Genomic DNA, 15,754 nt, shown 5'->3' with positions numbered 1-15,754 from the left:
AGCTTTGAGTGTGTTTCTAAGTAAACAAACAAAAAAAGTGCCAGTGGTTACTTCTTAGAGGGCCCTCCCTGAAATGTATAGAGCCCTTTGTTGCTTATGGAGGAAATTTCAAAACCTCTGTCTGGGTCAGTTCCTATTTTACAAAGGAGCCTAGAACTTTAATAAAACTTAAATTTGAGGTATACTCAAATTTACTCATACTCAAATACACATTAAGCATGAGTACGAAATACATAAGTATATGAGAGAGAGGGAGACAGAGGCTGAGAGACAAAGACTGACCCCAGGATATTTTATTAGGCTGATACAGAAAAAGCAAAGATAGTTCCCTTCATAGGCCTCCTAGAGTGGGGGAGGAGAGGTACCAGGGCAGGGGCAACAAGGCAAGAGGAGAAGCTTGCAACACTAGACAAGAGCCCGTACTCGGATGAGAAGAGCAGTGCTGTGGAGATTTCAGGATAAGAGATTAGAATCTAGTCTGCTCTGGGGAATAAAGAAGTTGCCCTGTCAAATTAAAGGGAGAACTAGTGTGATTCTTGGGATAGAACATTTTCATTAGCTTTCACATGTGAGCCACGTGCTTAATCAAGCCCTGACAAAGTCACAGCAGAGTGGTTGTTTACTGGAAATGAAGGCAAAATCGAAAAGTATGTGGAGCTTGCAACATACACATAGTCTCCCCTTTCAGCTTGCCTTCCCTCTTCTCTGGGAGCTTTCCTCCAGCAGCCCGGCATGGCTGTAGGTCATCAGCTCTCCACTTCACAGCTCCCCCAGCATTCTTTTTTTTTTTTTTTTTTTTAAGGTTTTATTTATTTATTTGTCAGAGAGAGAGGGAGAGAGAGCGCGAGCACAGGCAGACAGAGGCAGAGGGAGAAGCAGGCTCCCTGCCGAGCAAGGAGCCCGATGTGGGACTTGATCCCAGAACACTGGGATCATGACCTGAGCCAAATCAACTGAGCCACCCAGGCGTCCCTCCCCCAGCATTCTTGACAAGCCCCTGCACCTGAACACAGGCCTTTCTCTGCATCTCTCCTTGCTTACACTCTGTGCTTTCTATCTGCCTTTCACCAAGAGCAGGCCCTGTAAGCGGCCTAGAGCATTCTTCTTCCCATGCACATCTACCTGAACTCCATTTATTCATTGCCTCTCTTGCTTCCTACTCTCAGAGGAATGAAATGACATCAGATCTAAGAATCTTATTGGTTCTATAGGGAAATGCCCATTATGGGTTAATGACTTGCTCTATGTCCTGCAGCTAAGTACTATAGAACTAATGAATGATCAGATCCAGTGTCTTGATATATCCCAGTTAGTATTTCTTTCACTTCCATTTACACTGATTTATTCAACCCCTACTCTGGACCAGGCACAGTTCTAGGTGATAGGGAAATAAACAAAGTAGGTCAGAAATTGTGGTGGAGGAGACAGGCAATAAACAAATATCTATTGTGTCCTATATGCTCTATATGGTTATGTTGTGTCCTATTATGTTCTATAGAAAAATAAAGCAGGGCTACACTATGGGTATATTAGGGTATGGGCAACACTATTTTGCAAAGGTGGTCTGAAGGCATTTCTTGAGGAGAAACCTGAATTGTTACAATTTAATTGTATTTGACAACTATTTACTGGGTACCCCAAAACTAAAATAGGGGACAAACTGTACATCATAAAAGAAATGTAATCAAAATGCAACAGGTTTCAGAGAAGAGACCACTAATATTTTGTCAGGGGATTCTAAAAATTGCTATGACGTTTGCATTAGGCTCTAAGGGAGAATATTTTATAAGACAATGAAGAAAAGAAAGGATGGTCCCTGGTTAGGTGAATAGCAAAACCAAAAGGAAAATGTTCTTTTGTGCATGGAATGAAAAGTGCATAAATAGAAACTGCCACTTGGATGCTGTTTTGAATGGCATATTTAATTGATGGATTTTAACAACAAATATCTATTATCCATTTCCAAAAGTCCCTGATCAGTGTCCAAAAGCCATCCTCAGAGTCTCCACCAGACCCTCCAGTTAACTTGCTCATCCACTGATGTACAGTTCTTGGGTACAAATAATGATTTCAGCTATTTTCTGATGAGATAATCAGGTGGCATTCCCACCTAAAATTTTCTTTTCATTGAGGAAATATACCAAATGTCAAATAACTGATTTACAAACTAACTTGTGAAACTCAATTTATGTAAACTCAGGATTTTCCCACTGTCACTCTTGCCCTCCTTTATTTGGATCATTGAACTAGCCATTTTATTCTAAATGCGACAGTAGGCTTCTTTGTGTTCAGTTTCTACATCTTCCAACTGTAATATTTTGATTATACATCCACTGACCTGTTTCCCTTAAACATAATGATTGATAGAGAGAGAAAAATGGGTAATGGGCTTTGCATAAGTAAGTACAAGACAAGCTTTCCCTAATTACAGAAGAGTGGGAATCTTTTGTTTTAAAAGACAATAAAATTTTCAACTAGTCTAATATTAAATTTGTTTAGGGAGGCCTGAGTGGCTCAGCTGGTTAAGTGTCGCACTCTTTTTTTTTTTTTTAAAGATTTTATTTTATTTATTTGAGAGAGAGAGACAGTGAGAGAGAGAATGAGCGAGGAGAAGGTCAGAGAGCGAAGCAGACTCCCCATGGAGCTGGGAGCCTGATGTGGGACTCGATCCTGGGACTCCAGGATCACGCCCTGAGCCGGAGGCAGTCGTTCAACCAACTGCGCCACCCAGGCGTCCCAAGTGTCGCACTCTTGATTTCGGCTCAGATCATGATCTCAGGGTCGTGAGATCAAACCCTGCATTAAGCTCCAAGCTCAGTGCAGAGTCTGCCTGAGATTCTCTCTCTCTCTCTCCCCGCCTCTTTCTCTCCCTCTGCCCCTCCCCCGCCTACGCACACACGCGCTCTCTCTCTCAATAAAATCTTTAAAAGAAATAAAGCAAAATTGGTATGTTTAATAAATATATAGTTGCTACAAATTGTAATTACTTAAAGAAGAAAGAGAGAAGACAGGAACATGAATTGCAATAAGCAGAGGAAACAAGAGAATGCTTGAGGAGGAAGATAGGGGATAGATACCAAAGGAAAGCAGGAATGCCCGGCCTCTCAGACTAGAGCTGGAAAGAACACATCCACTGAGGTCAGGGAGAACTGGGTTCAAATTCCCACTGTGCTGCACTCTGGGAGTGTGATCCTAGGTTTCCTTATCTAAAGTGGTGGCTAGGATTAAATGAGCTAATTTGTGAAAATGCCTAAGAACATTTTCATTCCTCCATGGTTCTTCCTCCTTCCAAAAACTTTGTGATTCTCGGCTCCTATTCTGTTGACTCAGCCCCCACTCTCACAAGGAAAACAAAATTAACCTCCTGTAGTTCCACTGCTCTACGGCAGCAGGCCTGTCATCACGAGCCAATTCACAGCTGGCAGCCCCCAACTTCTGGGAACCAACCTGATGATTCCTGGTACCATTTCCCTTCCACCTCCCCCTCTCCCACATCCAGAGTCTTCCATCAGAGGTGCCTATTGATGTACAGCTAAACTAGACTCTGCTCCAGATGCAAGCCCGCACGGTCCCCATCGGATGGTGCCAGGGAAGCCAGAAGCACTACTTGGAATTTGATTCAAGCCACCTACCTGGCCTCAGCTCATCCATCCATGACCATATGGGGGTGAGAAGAGGAGGTACATCTCTCTGCAGATTTTGCCCTGTTTCTCCCATCACTCTGACATCCCAGCAGTGACATGGGGATGCAGCCAGCATTCTGGTGGCTCCCTGTCCTTGCGCTTTAGATTTAAAGTGATCATAGCGTTCTTAGGGAAAATAGATCCAGATTGACTTTCAGAACCTTGTCCTGAGCCAACTGTGCTAAATCACTAGAAGATCCTTTAATTTCCCCTTATTGAGATCCGTGTGCCTGCCAGAAATTAAAAGCAGAGACTCCCTATGACATGTTTAGCTTTAGATATCCTTCCACTGTTTTTATTCAAAACAGTATTTCTATTTATCCAGTAAAATGTAAATCAATTGCCTTAGCAGGAGACTGGAATGTAGGTCTTAGGTAAATAATTATGTAAAGGAGATTCTCATAGGAATCTTTCAGACAGAATGTTTTAAGCTTGACTGAAATCTTCAGCACTATTAGCAATAACAGACAGTAAAAATACTCAGCCTACTTATAAAAGCACAAGCATCTTGACTCTCTTTTTCTCTTTAACTACTGCATCCCCTGCCTCTAGCATGGTACCCAGCACTTAGTAGCTGCGCATTGAATATTTGGAAAGAATGAGTGAATGGATGAATGAATCTGTTGTGTGCTGTGAGGGTTTTGTGTTTAATGATAGTTGCTATTAACTGAAAACCATTGATATTCAGAATGATGAGGAAGATTGAAAAAAGGTTAAAAGGAAACCTTGGAAGAGAATTTTGCCAGAGAAATAGATAATATTCTTGGACAAGAATTCTGAATTCTGGAGAGGACTCGTCTCAGGATTGGTAAAGTTTTGTTTTATGACTTTACTAGCATGTGACCTTGGATGTGATTTGATTTTTCCTAATATGGGGTGGTGGTTAGGATTAGATGAGCTCATTTAGTTAATGCCTAAAAATAAACAGGAAGACTGGTTTTAATTTCTCATCCCTCATTCTCCTTCCAAAAAAACTCTCACCACTAAACCCCACCCTCATCTTCCATGCTCATGATTCAGTCCCCACCCATCCCACGCAAAAACCAAAATTAAGTCCCCAAGAAGGCTTGCCCCACTGCTGCGGGACGTTCCAATTTCTCACTACTCACCCCCCAGCCCCAGCCCACTCCCACTTCAGGGGTAAGTCGATGGTCCTCTCAGCATTGGTTTCTTTATCTGGGGGTTTTCTTCAGTCATTCAACAAATTTATTGTGTCAGACCCTAGCATGCTAACTGAGTATAAATTTTTTTTAATTTTTTATATATATTTTTTTAAAGATACACAGGACCCATCCAGTTAGAGCACTCTGTCTGACAGATTAAATGAGGTGACACAGCAGAATTCTCCTAACATTCGGGTAGACATAAGAAGGTAGGAGGTAGGCTTATACAAGGAAACCCTTTGCAGGGTGGATATGTGCCCATCCCGGCAGTCAGTCTAACAGGGATCAAAGCATGTGATGGATGGAACGACAATATTCCTCTTTTTTTTCCCCTTTATGCAATGTTTTTACTTGGATGAGATGAGAACATCTGGGGAAGAGTTACTGCAGAGGGATTTTGCCTGAGCAAGGGGAGGGAGAGGACCCACCCTCTGAAGGATGCTGTAATAGTCACCCTCACGCCCCAGACACTGCCATTCTCCTCTAAAATCTTGCGATCTAATTCCCATTCCCTGGCTGCTTCTTCCTGTCCTCATTCTCGTACCATTACAGCCGTATCTCCTCTTACTCTTGGACATCATGCAAATCTCTCCTTCTCTTTTCACCCAGCCTACCAATCTTTCCCCTGCTTCCACTGTCTTCTCTGCTCAGCCCCCAGCCCAGCATCCCAGCCAGCCGGTCGTCATAACAGCTGCCATCTTGTCATTATGCCCACCCTTCTCTGTCCAGTCTACTGTCTTCACATGACCATGGACCAGACCACACCATCGCCTGCCCCACATGGGGGTTACTGAGTGTCACTGGACACAACCAATCATATCACAGATTGGCCCTGCAACAAATTTGGGTTATCAGTCTCAGTGGGACCCTCAGCATTTCTTAGCAACCCTTTAATATGTCCTTCCTCGGCTCTTTCTCCACCCCGCATGATATTGATTTTAGTCTTTCGCTGTTCTCCTTAAGATCCGAGCCTTCGCATTTCTTCCAGCCGATGGTTTTAATTCCTGCTCAACAGGCCTATCACCCTGAATTCTCGTCCTTCTCCTACAAATGCATTGTGTCCATACTCATTCTTACCTTTCTTCTTGCTCAGAGGGTGAAAAGATACCCTTCCTCCCTGAGGTATAAAATTCATCCTCTAGGATTATGGTCTTACTCTTACCTATACTTTTTTTTTTTTTTTTTTTTTTTAAGATTTTATATATCCATTTGACAGAGCAAGCAAAATCAGGGGAGCAACAGAGGCAGAGGGAGAAGCAGGCAGGGAGCTCAATTCGACCTGAGCCCAAAGCAGACACTTAACCTGACTGAGCCACTCAGGCACCCCTTTACCTATATTTAAATCTTTTCCCTTCACTACCTTCTTCCTCTCAGCCCAAATTAACAAAGCTGTTTAAATCAGGACTCCCTTTGCTGTGAAGTGTGTAAGCCTGACGATTCACAGACCCATACCCCGGGGCAAATAATACATTATATGTTAATTTAAAAAATTTTTTAAATAAATAAACAAATTTTTTTTAAAGTTAAAAAAAAAATCTGGACTCTCTTAGTTTCAAGTGACAGAAACCCAACTCAAGCTAGCTTAGTTAAAAAGAGGGATTTTTTTTTTAAGGTGTCTAGCAAGATCTTTAACTGTAAAAAATAAGAACCCATCCTAATTCTCATGAGCAAAGAATTACTAAAGGATTTTAGGTGCCTTGGCACAATGTTTGGCAAGACTAGGAAATCATCCTTGGGGGCACACAGGCTGGACAATGCCCAAATCACATTGCCAACTTCTCCAGTGAAGAAGCTACCACTGGGAAATGAATGCTGTGCATAAAATAAACCCACCAGAACTTGGGCCCTCTTGCCTCTGAAAGCTTAGTTATCTCTGCGCTACTCGGCCAAGACCTCAGAGGGTGGATTCGGTGGAACATTTGTGTCCTTACCTTGCTGAAGTGGTCACACCACGGTCACAAACGCACACTACTGGAGTGCTGGGCACCATCCACATCTGCTTACAAGCTCTCTGCTCCACTGTGGATGAAGAGCCTGGAACTACATTCCCCAGAATCCCTTGCTAGAATTTGTCAATGAGAAGCATTTGCCAAGTTGTGGAAAACATCAGAGGTGAGAGTTGCATTCAGAGACATCAGCCGGACGTGAAACTCCTGGCAAGTTTCTGAAAAGGTCTGGTGAACCAGTGGCTCCCAGTACAGGGCTACAGAACAAGACAGTGGACTTTTGGAGGATTGCAGCAGCTTCCTGACAAGCTCTTGAGAACCCCTACTGTCTTTGGCACTTCAGACCGAGGTATTCAGTGGTGGCGTCCCTGATCCGCCCTGCTGTCTTTCTAGCAGCTGGTGAAGCTTTCATAACTGTATTAAACAGAGTGGCCTTTCTTTCCTTAACTCAACCCAGACAGATTCAACTGAGCTGGAGCCTGGGCAAAAACAAGCATGTTACTGCATCAGTTCGGCAGTTACAGCAAAATAACATAAAGGAGATGCCATTGGCAAAACACACCAGGAGACATCAGTCTGCGAGATGTCTGGGGTGGAGGTGGGGGGGGAGGTGGCTTCTCAGATGTCTCCAGGCCTCCTGGGAGACACACCTCGGTTCATGGTGATGGCAGTTTGTCTATTTAGGGCGAGGTCCTGGTAGATTGATTCAATCATATCCCTGTGACACCACAGCACCTTATCTTTCCCTTTCACAAACCATGTGGATCGAACCTCTAAGCTCAGCATGATTTCTTTTTTCTGCCACTATCATTATCCACAATTTTCCTATGAGATATGCAGTTGCTCTGCCACTAAACACAATGTTTAGGAGCCAAGGGGGACTGAGTAGGGTAGGCCTTACTGGTAGAACCTAATCTCATGACCTCTCTAACCTCAAGGTGCTTGGGAAGTAAGCTATAGCTTACTTTCTCCTTGTGGCAAGAACACAGCTACCATTACCTCAGGATCACATCCCTCCAGCTCTACAAAAGCTTTCTTTCCCGGGGCGCCTGGGTGGCTCAGTGGGTTAAGCCACTGCCTTCAGCTCAGGTCATGATCCCAGGATCCTGGGATCGAGTCCCGCGTCGGGCTCTCTGCTGAGCGGAGAGCCTGCTTTCCTCTCCCAAGTTCCGCTTGGAAAAATCTGATTGGACCAGCAAGATCACAGACCCTACTCACACCCCCCTCTATAATCATACGCCCTCGTGGAGAATTTCCTAGAAGAGATTATTTTTATAAATAGGGTTTCTCAACCATGGCCCTATTTTTTTTTAAGTTTCTTTTTTTTTTAGTAATCTGTACAAAGAGCTTGAACTCACAACCCCGAGATCAAAACTCATGTGCTTCTCTGACTGAGCCAGCCAGGCGCCCCTCAACCACAGCACTCCTGACATTCTGGCTGGATCATTATCAGCTGTGAGGGGAAGAGAGCTGTCCTGTGCATTGCAGGATGTTTAGCAGCATCTCCAGCCTCTACCCACTATTTGCCAGGAGCACCTCCCATACACACATTGTGACAAACAAAAATATCTCCCAACATTGGCAAATGGCCCCTGTCGGGCACTATTGTACCCACTTGAGAACCACCGATAAGGGATTTCTTGCTGAGCCACAGCTCCGCGTTCCATTGGTCAAGTAACCCAGCCGGCAGCAGCCTGCCCATCGTCAACTGCACTTCTGAATCACCACGTGAACTCTAGACTCATTTATCTACTGTCTGCTGCTCATATCTCAACCAGGACATCCTATAGCTAACTCAAAACCAACATGCCCAAACCTAGTTTATCACTTTTCCCCTTAGATTAACTCTTCGTTTCACATTCCGTGCCCTGGTTAAAGATATCAGTGCCACTCACTCAAGCAGAACCCCAGCAGGACTTCTAGGTCCTTCACTGCCCCTCACCAGTCCCATCCACCATCACATGTGAGGGGGCAGATGCTCACAACAGCTCTCCTTGTCTTACTTATATCCACTCCCTCTTACCACTTACTATTACAATAGTCTTCTACTGGCCTCTTACTTTCTCCTCTTGAAGGACCCCAGGTCAGAACTATAGTACAGCCTATAAGTTTTAACACGTTCTTCTTATAACCAGCTTTTGCTAACTAAGGAACTGTGGTCAGCTGACCATAAATAAGAGAGTTAGCAAGCAGCACAACAGGATAACAAAGGAAAAACGTAAAAAGCAAAATTCTGTGTTTAACCCAGCTGTTTCTGGCTTCTGTATAATAATGCTTTGCTAAAAAAAATGGAAAAATTGCTTAAACCCCCGCTATGTAATCAAATAATGCTCCACCTGGAAGACTGCTTGGAGAACCTCCACCCCCTCTCCAGGCCAGGGTTAGGATGAAGGACAACAGCCCGCGTCCTGCTATCCAAGCCTTGCAGCTGGCCAGCATCAGGGCCTTGAAACAAGTAACAGATAAGGGTCGTTTTCTCATACCGAGGGCGGGAGAAGTGCAATTCAACACGTACACTCTACTGTACACCACCTGAACGGTGACTGGCCAAAATGTATAATTTGTCTTAAAGGATTGGCTGCCTGCGTGCAGACCTTGCTGTAATGCTTTAAAATTACTGGCTAGAAAAGCGCGGGCTCTGCTGTAACGGACTGTAAGACTCTATATTAAGTCACTCCCGAAACAGATCGGGGCTCTCAGACACTGACCCATCCCTCGCGGATTTCGTGGTCAAGTGCCCCTGGGAGTCCGAGCATGCCCGAATAAAATCCTCTTGCTTATTGCATCCAGTGGTCTGTGAGTGCGTCCTTGGGTGCGGGTCCTCTAGGCTCTTTCACTCTAATTTACCTTCTAAATGCAAATCTGATTGTGTCATCCCATACTGAAAATCAAGATTTTTAGCAGATCCAAATTACTTGTGGAAAATAGTCAGAATTCTTTAGCAATGTGCATAATGACCTTCCTGAACTTTTCCACTAGCTTTACACCCACCCTTCTGCTTTCTTGCTAACAAACTACTTAAAAGTTCCTGCTTTCGTATTTGATATCTTCTCCCCCCACCTCGGCCCCCCGCCTGCCTCTACTTTTCCCAAATTCTCTTACTTCAGGGGGTGAACTCCTTTTCTTCCTTTAAGACCCATTGTAAGCATATTTTCTCTTATTTTTCTTTCTTACGTTTCCTCTTAACCATATGTCCTGATATCTTGACAGCAACTTTGAGAGACCCCGGGCGACTTCTACCCAGCTAACCAGCTCCTAAATTTCTGACCCACAGAAATGGTGAGATTAAAAAATTATTCACAATTTAAATCACCAAGTTTTGGGGTAACTTGTTATAGAGCAACAGCTGTCTAATTCAGAGTTTTGTTATAGAGGTTGACATGAATGAAATGCTAGATCCAAGGTCCAAGTTTAAGGGGCTCAATCTTTCTAACTCAAGCTTCACCTTGCTTTTGAATGATACCTATGAATTGTTTTACTTCTCCACTTTCACTTTGTAACACAGAAAGAATAATTGTCTTAAAAAATGTGTTTGGGAGCACCTGGGTGGCTCAATGGGTTAAGCCTCTGCCTTCGGCTCAGATCATGATCTCAGGGTCCTGGGATCGAGTCCTGCATCGGGCTCTCTGCTCAGTGGGGAGCCTGCTTCTCTCTCTCTCTCTCTCTCTCTGCCTGCCTCTCCGTCTACTTGCACTCTCCCTCTCTGTCAAATAAATAAATAAAATCTTAAAAAAAAATGTGTTTGGGTGGGGGCACCTGGGTGGCTCAGTCAGCTAAGCATTCAACTCTTGATTTCAGCTTAGGTCGGAATCTCAAGGTTGTGAGATCCAGCTCCTCCTGTGGCAAGCACTGGGCATGGAGCCTGTTTAAGATTCTCCCTTTCCCTCTCCCTCTGCCCCTCCTGCGTCTAAAAAATATGTTTGAGTGAATTAGCTGCTCAGTATTTGTACATTAACACACAAAGGGAGAATTCAAAATTCTATTATTATTTAATATGGCTTTAAAGATTCAGAATGGGAACTGAGGGACCATCAAGACATATTTTCCTTTACATTCAAATTTCTATCTTTCAAAGAAAGAGTCTACAGAATAGGGACAGAGAATCTAATTCCAATTTTCTAGATAATCAGTTAGGAATGTAATTCTGACTTCATTAAAAAAAAAATTCTCCACCATAAAAAAAAGTTCTAAACCTTTTTAAACAATTTTACTTATTTTAAAATTCAGTGTGTAGGAACAACTAAAATGGTCATCAAAGTGAGAATAGATAAACGAATGGAATATTCATGGAATGGAATGGTATTCAGCAATAGAAAAGAATACAACAGCATGGAATAATCTCAAAAACATGTTGAACAAAAGAAATGACACAAAAAGAGACATTCTGTCTGAGTTCACTTACATGAAGTTCAGGAATACGAAAACTACACTATAGCGATAGAAATCAAGAGCAGGGCGCCTGGGTGGCTTGCTTGGCTAAGCAACTGCCTTTGGCTCAGGTCATGATCCTGCAGTCCTGGCGGCGAGTCCCAGATCAGGCCGCCCTGCTCAGTGGGGAGCCTGCTTCTCCCTCTCCTCCCTGCTCCGGCCCTCTCTCACTATTCCTGTCTTGCTTTTTCCAGTAAATAAATAAAACCTGAAAAAATAATAAAGAGTGGGGGTTTAACTCTCTTAAAAAAAAAAAAAAAGAAATCAAGAGCAGTTTTTGTGGGGGTGAAGTCGACTAAAAAAGGAACAGGAGAACTTTCTAGGAGTGAAGAAAATGTCCTTTATCTTGATTTGGGTGACCACTACATGAATGTATATGTTATCAAAACTCATGATATAGGATTTGCTTATGTTCATTTCACTGTATGTAAATTTTGCCTCATTCTAAAAAAGACAGCATTAAAAAATAGCACATATTACCAAAATCTAATCATGTTTCCCCATTAGGATCACCTCTTTTAGAAGGTGTACACAGGGGATTCATAACACCACACTGAAAGAGCCTTCACATCACACAAGTGAAAGGAAGTAAATATTCCCAAATATTTCTAAAAACTACCTTTGAGGAAAATAAACCTCAGCCACAGGGGCTATGATAAACACCCGCTGATTCTTAGCACAAGCCCTTTCCTCTCTCTAGCTGGACTTGGGTAGGAAAGCATTCACTTCTCCTACATGTGAGACTGCCCTGTCGCACAGACAGCAGGCACAGGAAGGAGACCCTGCACACAGCAGAAAGGGACTGGGAACAGAGCCCAGCAAACAAGTCAGTCGCTGGCAGTGGGCAGGAGTGGGGCGCTCTGTGCCTGACTCAGCGTCCAGGAATCCCACACGTGTGAGAAGGAGGGGTTCTGGCACAGAAGGGGGACTAAAAGGGAAAAAACATACTGACAAAGCTTTCACAGTTGTGAACGGGGGCCGCAAAGGGGCCCATGGGAGCTGCCACTGGAACTGAAAGGACCATTTGACACACTTGGCCCAGACCTGAGAAGACCAGGGGCATGCGTGCCACAAAAGGGGAAAGCAATCAGGAACAAATGCACCGTGTACCCATCAGCGAAGGGGAAGGCAGGAAAGGCAAAAACCGCTAGGTGAGGCAGAAGGCATCATCGTGGAATGGGGGGCTACATGGGGGGTGCAATTTTGTATAGAATTCTAGCCTCTACCAATTATATACAGACCCCAGATTCCTCCCCTGGTCTCCCAGGATCCGCTTTTGCCTTGCTGCTCAATAAGATTCACCCTTACCTGGGGATGAGAGTCAGACTCAGGGAACATGGTTTGTAGGGTCTGCTATTTTTCCCCAACACACGTATCACAAATGCCCCCGACTTTCTTAGGGAAATACAGCTCTACCTGCAGCCCCCCACCTCCAGCGTGCCAGTACTTCCCTAAGGTGATAGCTCCCCTGTCTTTGCTTTGGGAAGTCTTTCCTAACCAATGCCCCTAGTCTGGGTTAGGTGCTTTTACTCTGGGCTCCCTAGTATCAAGGAACTTCTTCCACTGTGGTAAAGCCTGGCCTTTGTGCATTGCGGCTGCCTGTTGGTTCTCTTTTCAATTGTAAACTATCTCAAACTATGGAGAAGTTTAAAATGATACATTGTTACTGACTAAAACCTTGTTACAGGAGTACCTGGGCGGCTCAGTCAGTTAAGCCTCTGCCTTCTACTTGGGTCATGGTCCCAGGGTGCTGGGGTTGAGCCCCACCTTCTTCTCTCTGCTCAAGGGGGAGTCTGCTTCTAACTTTCTTTCTGTGTGCCGTTCCCCTTGCTTGTGCTCTCTTTTTCTCTCCCTGCCAAACAAATAAGTAAAATCTTAAAAATCAAAATAAAATAAAAGCTTGGTACAATTAATACCTTATTAATTATACATATTTTAAATAAATAAAATGTTACACAGAATAGTACTACCACCGCTATTCCCTGCTTATATATCTTAGTTACTTATGTTTTTCTTTAAAGATTTTATTTATTTATTAGAGAGAGAGAGAGAGAGAGAGAGCGCGCACATGGGGGGGAGGGGCTGAGGAGGGGAGACCCTCGTGAAGCCCAATCCCAGAACCCCAGGATCATGACCCCAGCCAAAAGCAGAAGTTTAACCAAATGAACCATCCAGGCATGCCAGTTATTAATGTTTTTAACCAAAAACAATAGATAGCATTTTTAGTATTTCTTGGTGTATTTCAAATTTAATATTACTAGTAAAGTACTACACATACTCTATTCTTTCACAGTACCTTGTGTTTTGATATCATATTCATGAAGAAATTAAAACATCATAGAACAAATCATAGAAGAAAAACTAACCCATTTCACTGCATTAAAACTAAAAACTCTGAACAATAAAATATTATATAAATGAAGTTAAAATGTAAGCTGCTGACTATAATTTCATCTTTTATTTTTTTTATTTTTTTTTAATTATTTTATTTGACAGAGATCACAAGTAGGCAGAGAGAGAGGAGGAAGCAGACTCCCCGCTGAGCAGAGAGCCCGATGCGGGGCTCGATCCCAGGACCCTGGGATCATGACCTGAGCCGAAGGCAGAGGCTTTAATCCACTGAGCCACCCAGGTGCCCCTCTTCTTTTAAAAAATAATTATTGTTTCAAAGATATTTGTGCTCATAATTCTGTAAGTTGTTTTTTAATATGCTTAAAGTTTAAGTCTCTTCCCTTACTTGCTCCCACTATTAAGTGCCATTCTTCCAACGTAGATTTTTTCAACTCTCTAAACTCTTTTTTTTTTTTTTGCCTCCGTGCTTTTTAAACATGTACTTTTTTTTAAGATAGTACCTACTGACTCCATACCATTGAAGACAACAATTTATGAGCTTTCTTCACACACACACTCTCTTGTTCCTCTTTCTCCACCATCTCAATGGGTAGAACTTCTGGGTGGAGCAATATTCAGTGCTTACATTGGCATTATTATGGAAATACAATTCATAGAAGAGCCATGTTAATGTCCCAATTTCATTTTCTTTCATCTATAACTTTTTGTTTTTCCTATTGTCTCCACTACCCTCATTGGTTTAATTGCCTATGTACATTTATTGAGCTCTAAACTCTCCCCCAAAAGAGGAATTTCTTTAATATTAATATATTCATATTTATCAGGAAATACACATATGTATGTAAGTTGGTATGTAAGTGTTTTCCCCTGATGTATTTTCTAGACCATCCTTCTGAAGCACGCTCTCCTTCCTGTCTGGTCCATTCATTCCATGTCTGCTGCCAGCTCTCTGCCCGATACTTCTCCTCACTGTTTCCTAGACATAGGATGACCAATTCACCCCCATTCATCAGGGACCAGCCCAGTTTTAAAGCTGAAGGTCCCACATCTTTGCTTTGCCTTTGCTGAAGGCACCCACCTCCCAACCGCCAGACAAATTGAAACAATTGGTCAACCTACCTGGACATCCCTTTGTCTCATTCCTGGTTCAGGTCTTGTTTCCTGGATCCTATGTCTTCGTGGTTTCTTTTCTTATTTTGCACAACCCATTCTCCAGTGTTTTCCTGAAAAGGGTGTGAATGTTTCTTCTTAATTTAAATTCAATTTAAGTAACATATACTGCATTATTAGTTTCAGAGGTAGAATTTAGCAAGTCATGAGTTGCAAATAACACCCAGTGCTCATTATATCAAGTGCCCTCCTTAATGTGCATCACCCAGTTACCCCATCCTCCCCCACAACTCCCCTCCAGCAACCCTCAGTTTGTTTCCTATAGTTAAGAGTCTCTTATGGTTTGTCTCCTCTGTTTTCATCTTATTTTTTCTTTATTTTTCCCTTCCCTTAAGTTCATCTGTTGTGTTTCTTAAATCCCATATATGAGTGAAATCACATGGTATTTGTTTTTCTCTGACTGACTTATTTCATTTAGCATAATACACTCTAGTTCCATCCACATCATTGCAAATGGCAAGATTTCATTGTTTTGATGGCTGAGTAATAGTCCATTATATATATACACACACGGACATCTGGGCTCTTTCCATATTTTGGCTATTGTGGACATTGCTGCTATAAAGATTGGGGTGCATGTGCCCCTTCAAATCACTATATTTTTACCCTTTGGATAAAGATCTAGTAGTATAATTGCTGCATCATAGGGTAGTTCTATTTTCAACTTTTTGAGAAACTTCTATAGTGTTTTCCACAGTGGCTGCACCAATCTACATTCCTACCAGCAATGCAAGATGGTTCCCCTTTCTCCACATCTTTGCCAACATCTGTCATTTCCTGACTTGTTAATTTTAGCCATTCTGACTGGTGTGAGGTGATATCTCATTGTGGTTTTGATTTGTATTTCCCTGATGCCAAGTGATGCTGAACATTTTTTTTTGTTTTTTGTTTTGTTTTGTTTTGTTTTTTAATGCATCTGTTAGCCATTTGTATGTCTTTGGAGAAATGTCTGTTCATGCCTTCTGCCCCATTTCTTGACTGGATTTTTTGTTCATTCGGGTGTTGAGTTTCA

General features: G+C 42.8%; 1 long non-coding RNA gene across 2 annotated transcripts in view; it reads right to left on the bottom strand.

The window, feature by feature from the left end:
* The window catches only part of LOC122890137, a 29,856-nt gene that overhangs the window by 125 nt on the left and 13,977 nt on the right, over window positions 1–15,754 (bottom strand). For both annotated transcript variants that reach the window (XR_006381063.1, XR_006381064.1), the window contains exon 2: window positions 14,692–14,795. This is a non-coding gene — a long non-coding RNA (uncharacterized LOC122890137). The remainder of the gene's footprint in view (window positions 1–14,691; window positions 14,796–15,754) is intronic.

This window comes from Neovison vison, chromosome 11 (assembly GCF_020171115.1).
Source record: "Neovison vison isolate M4711 chromosome 11, ASM_NN_V1, whole genome shotgun sequence".
In the NCBI taxonomy this organism is placed as follows: Eukaryota; Metazoa; Chordata; class Mammalia; order Carnivora; family Mustelidae; genus Neogale; species Neogale vison.
This window is presented reverse-complemented; position numbering and strand designations above follow the sequence as displayed.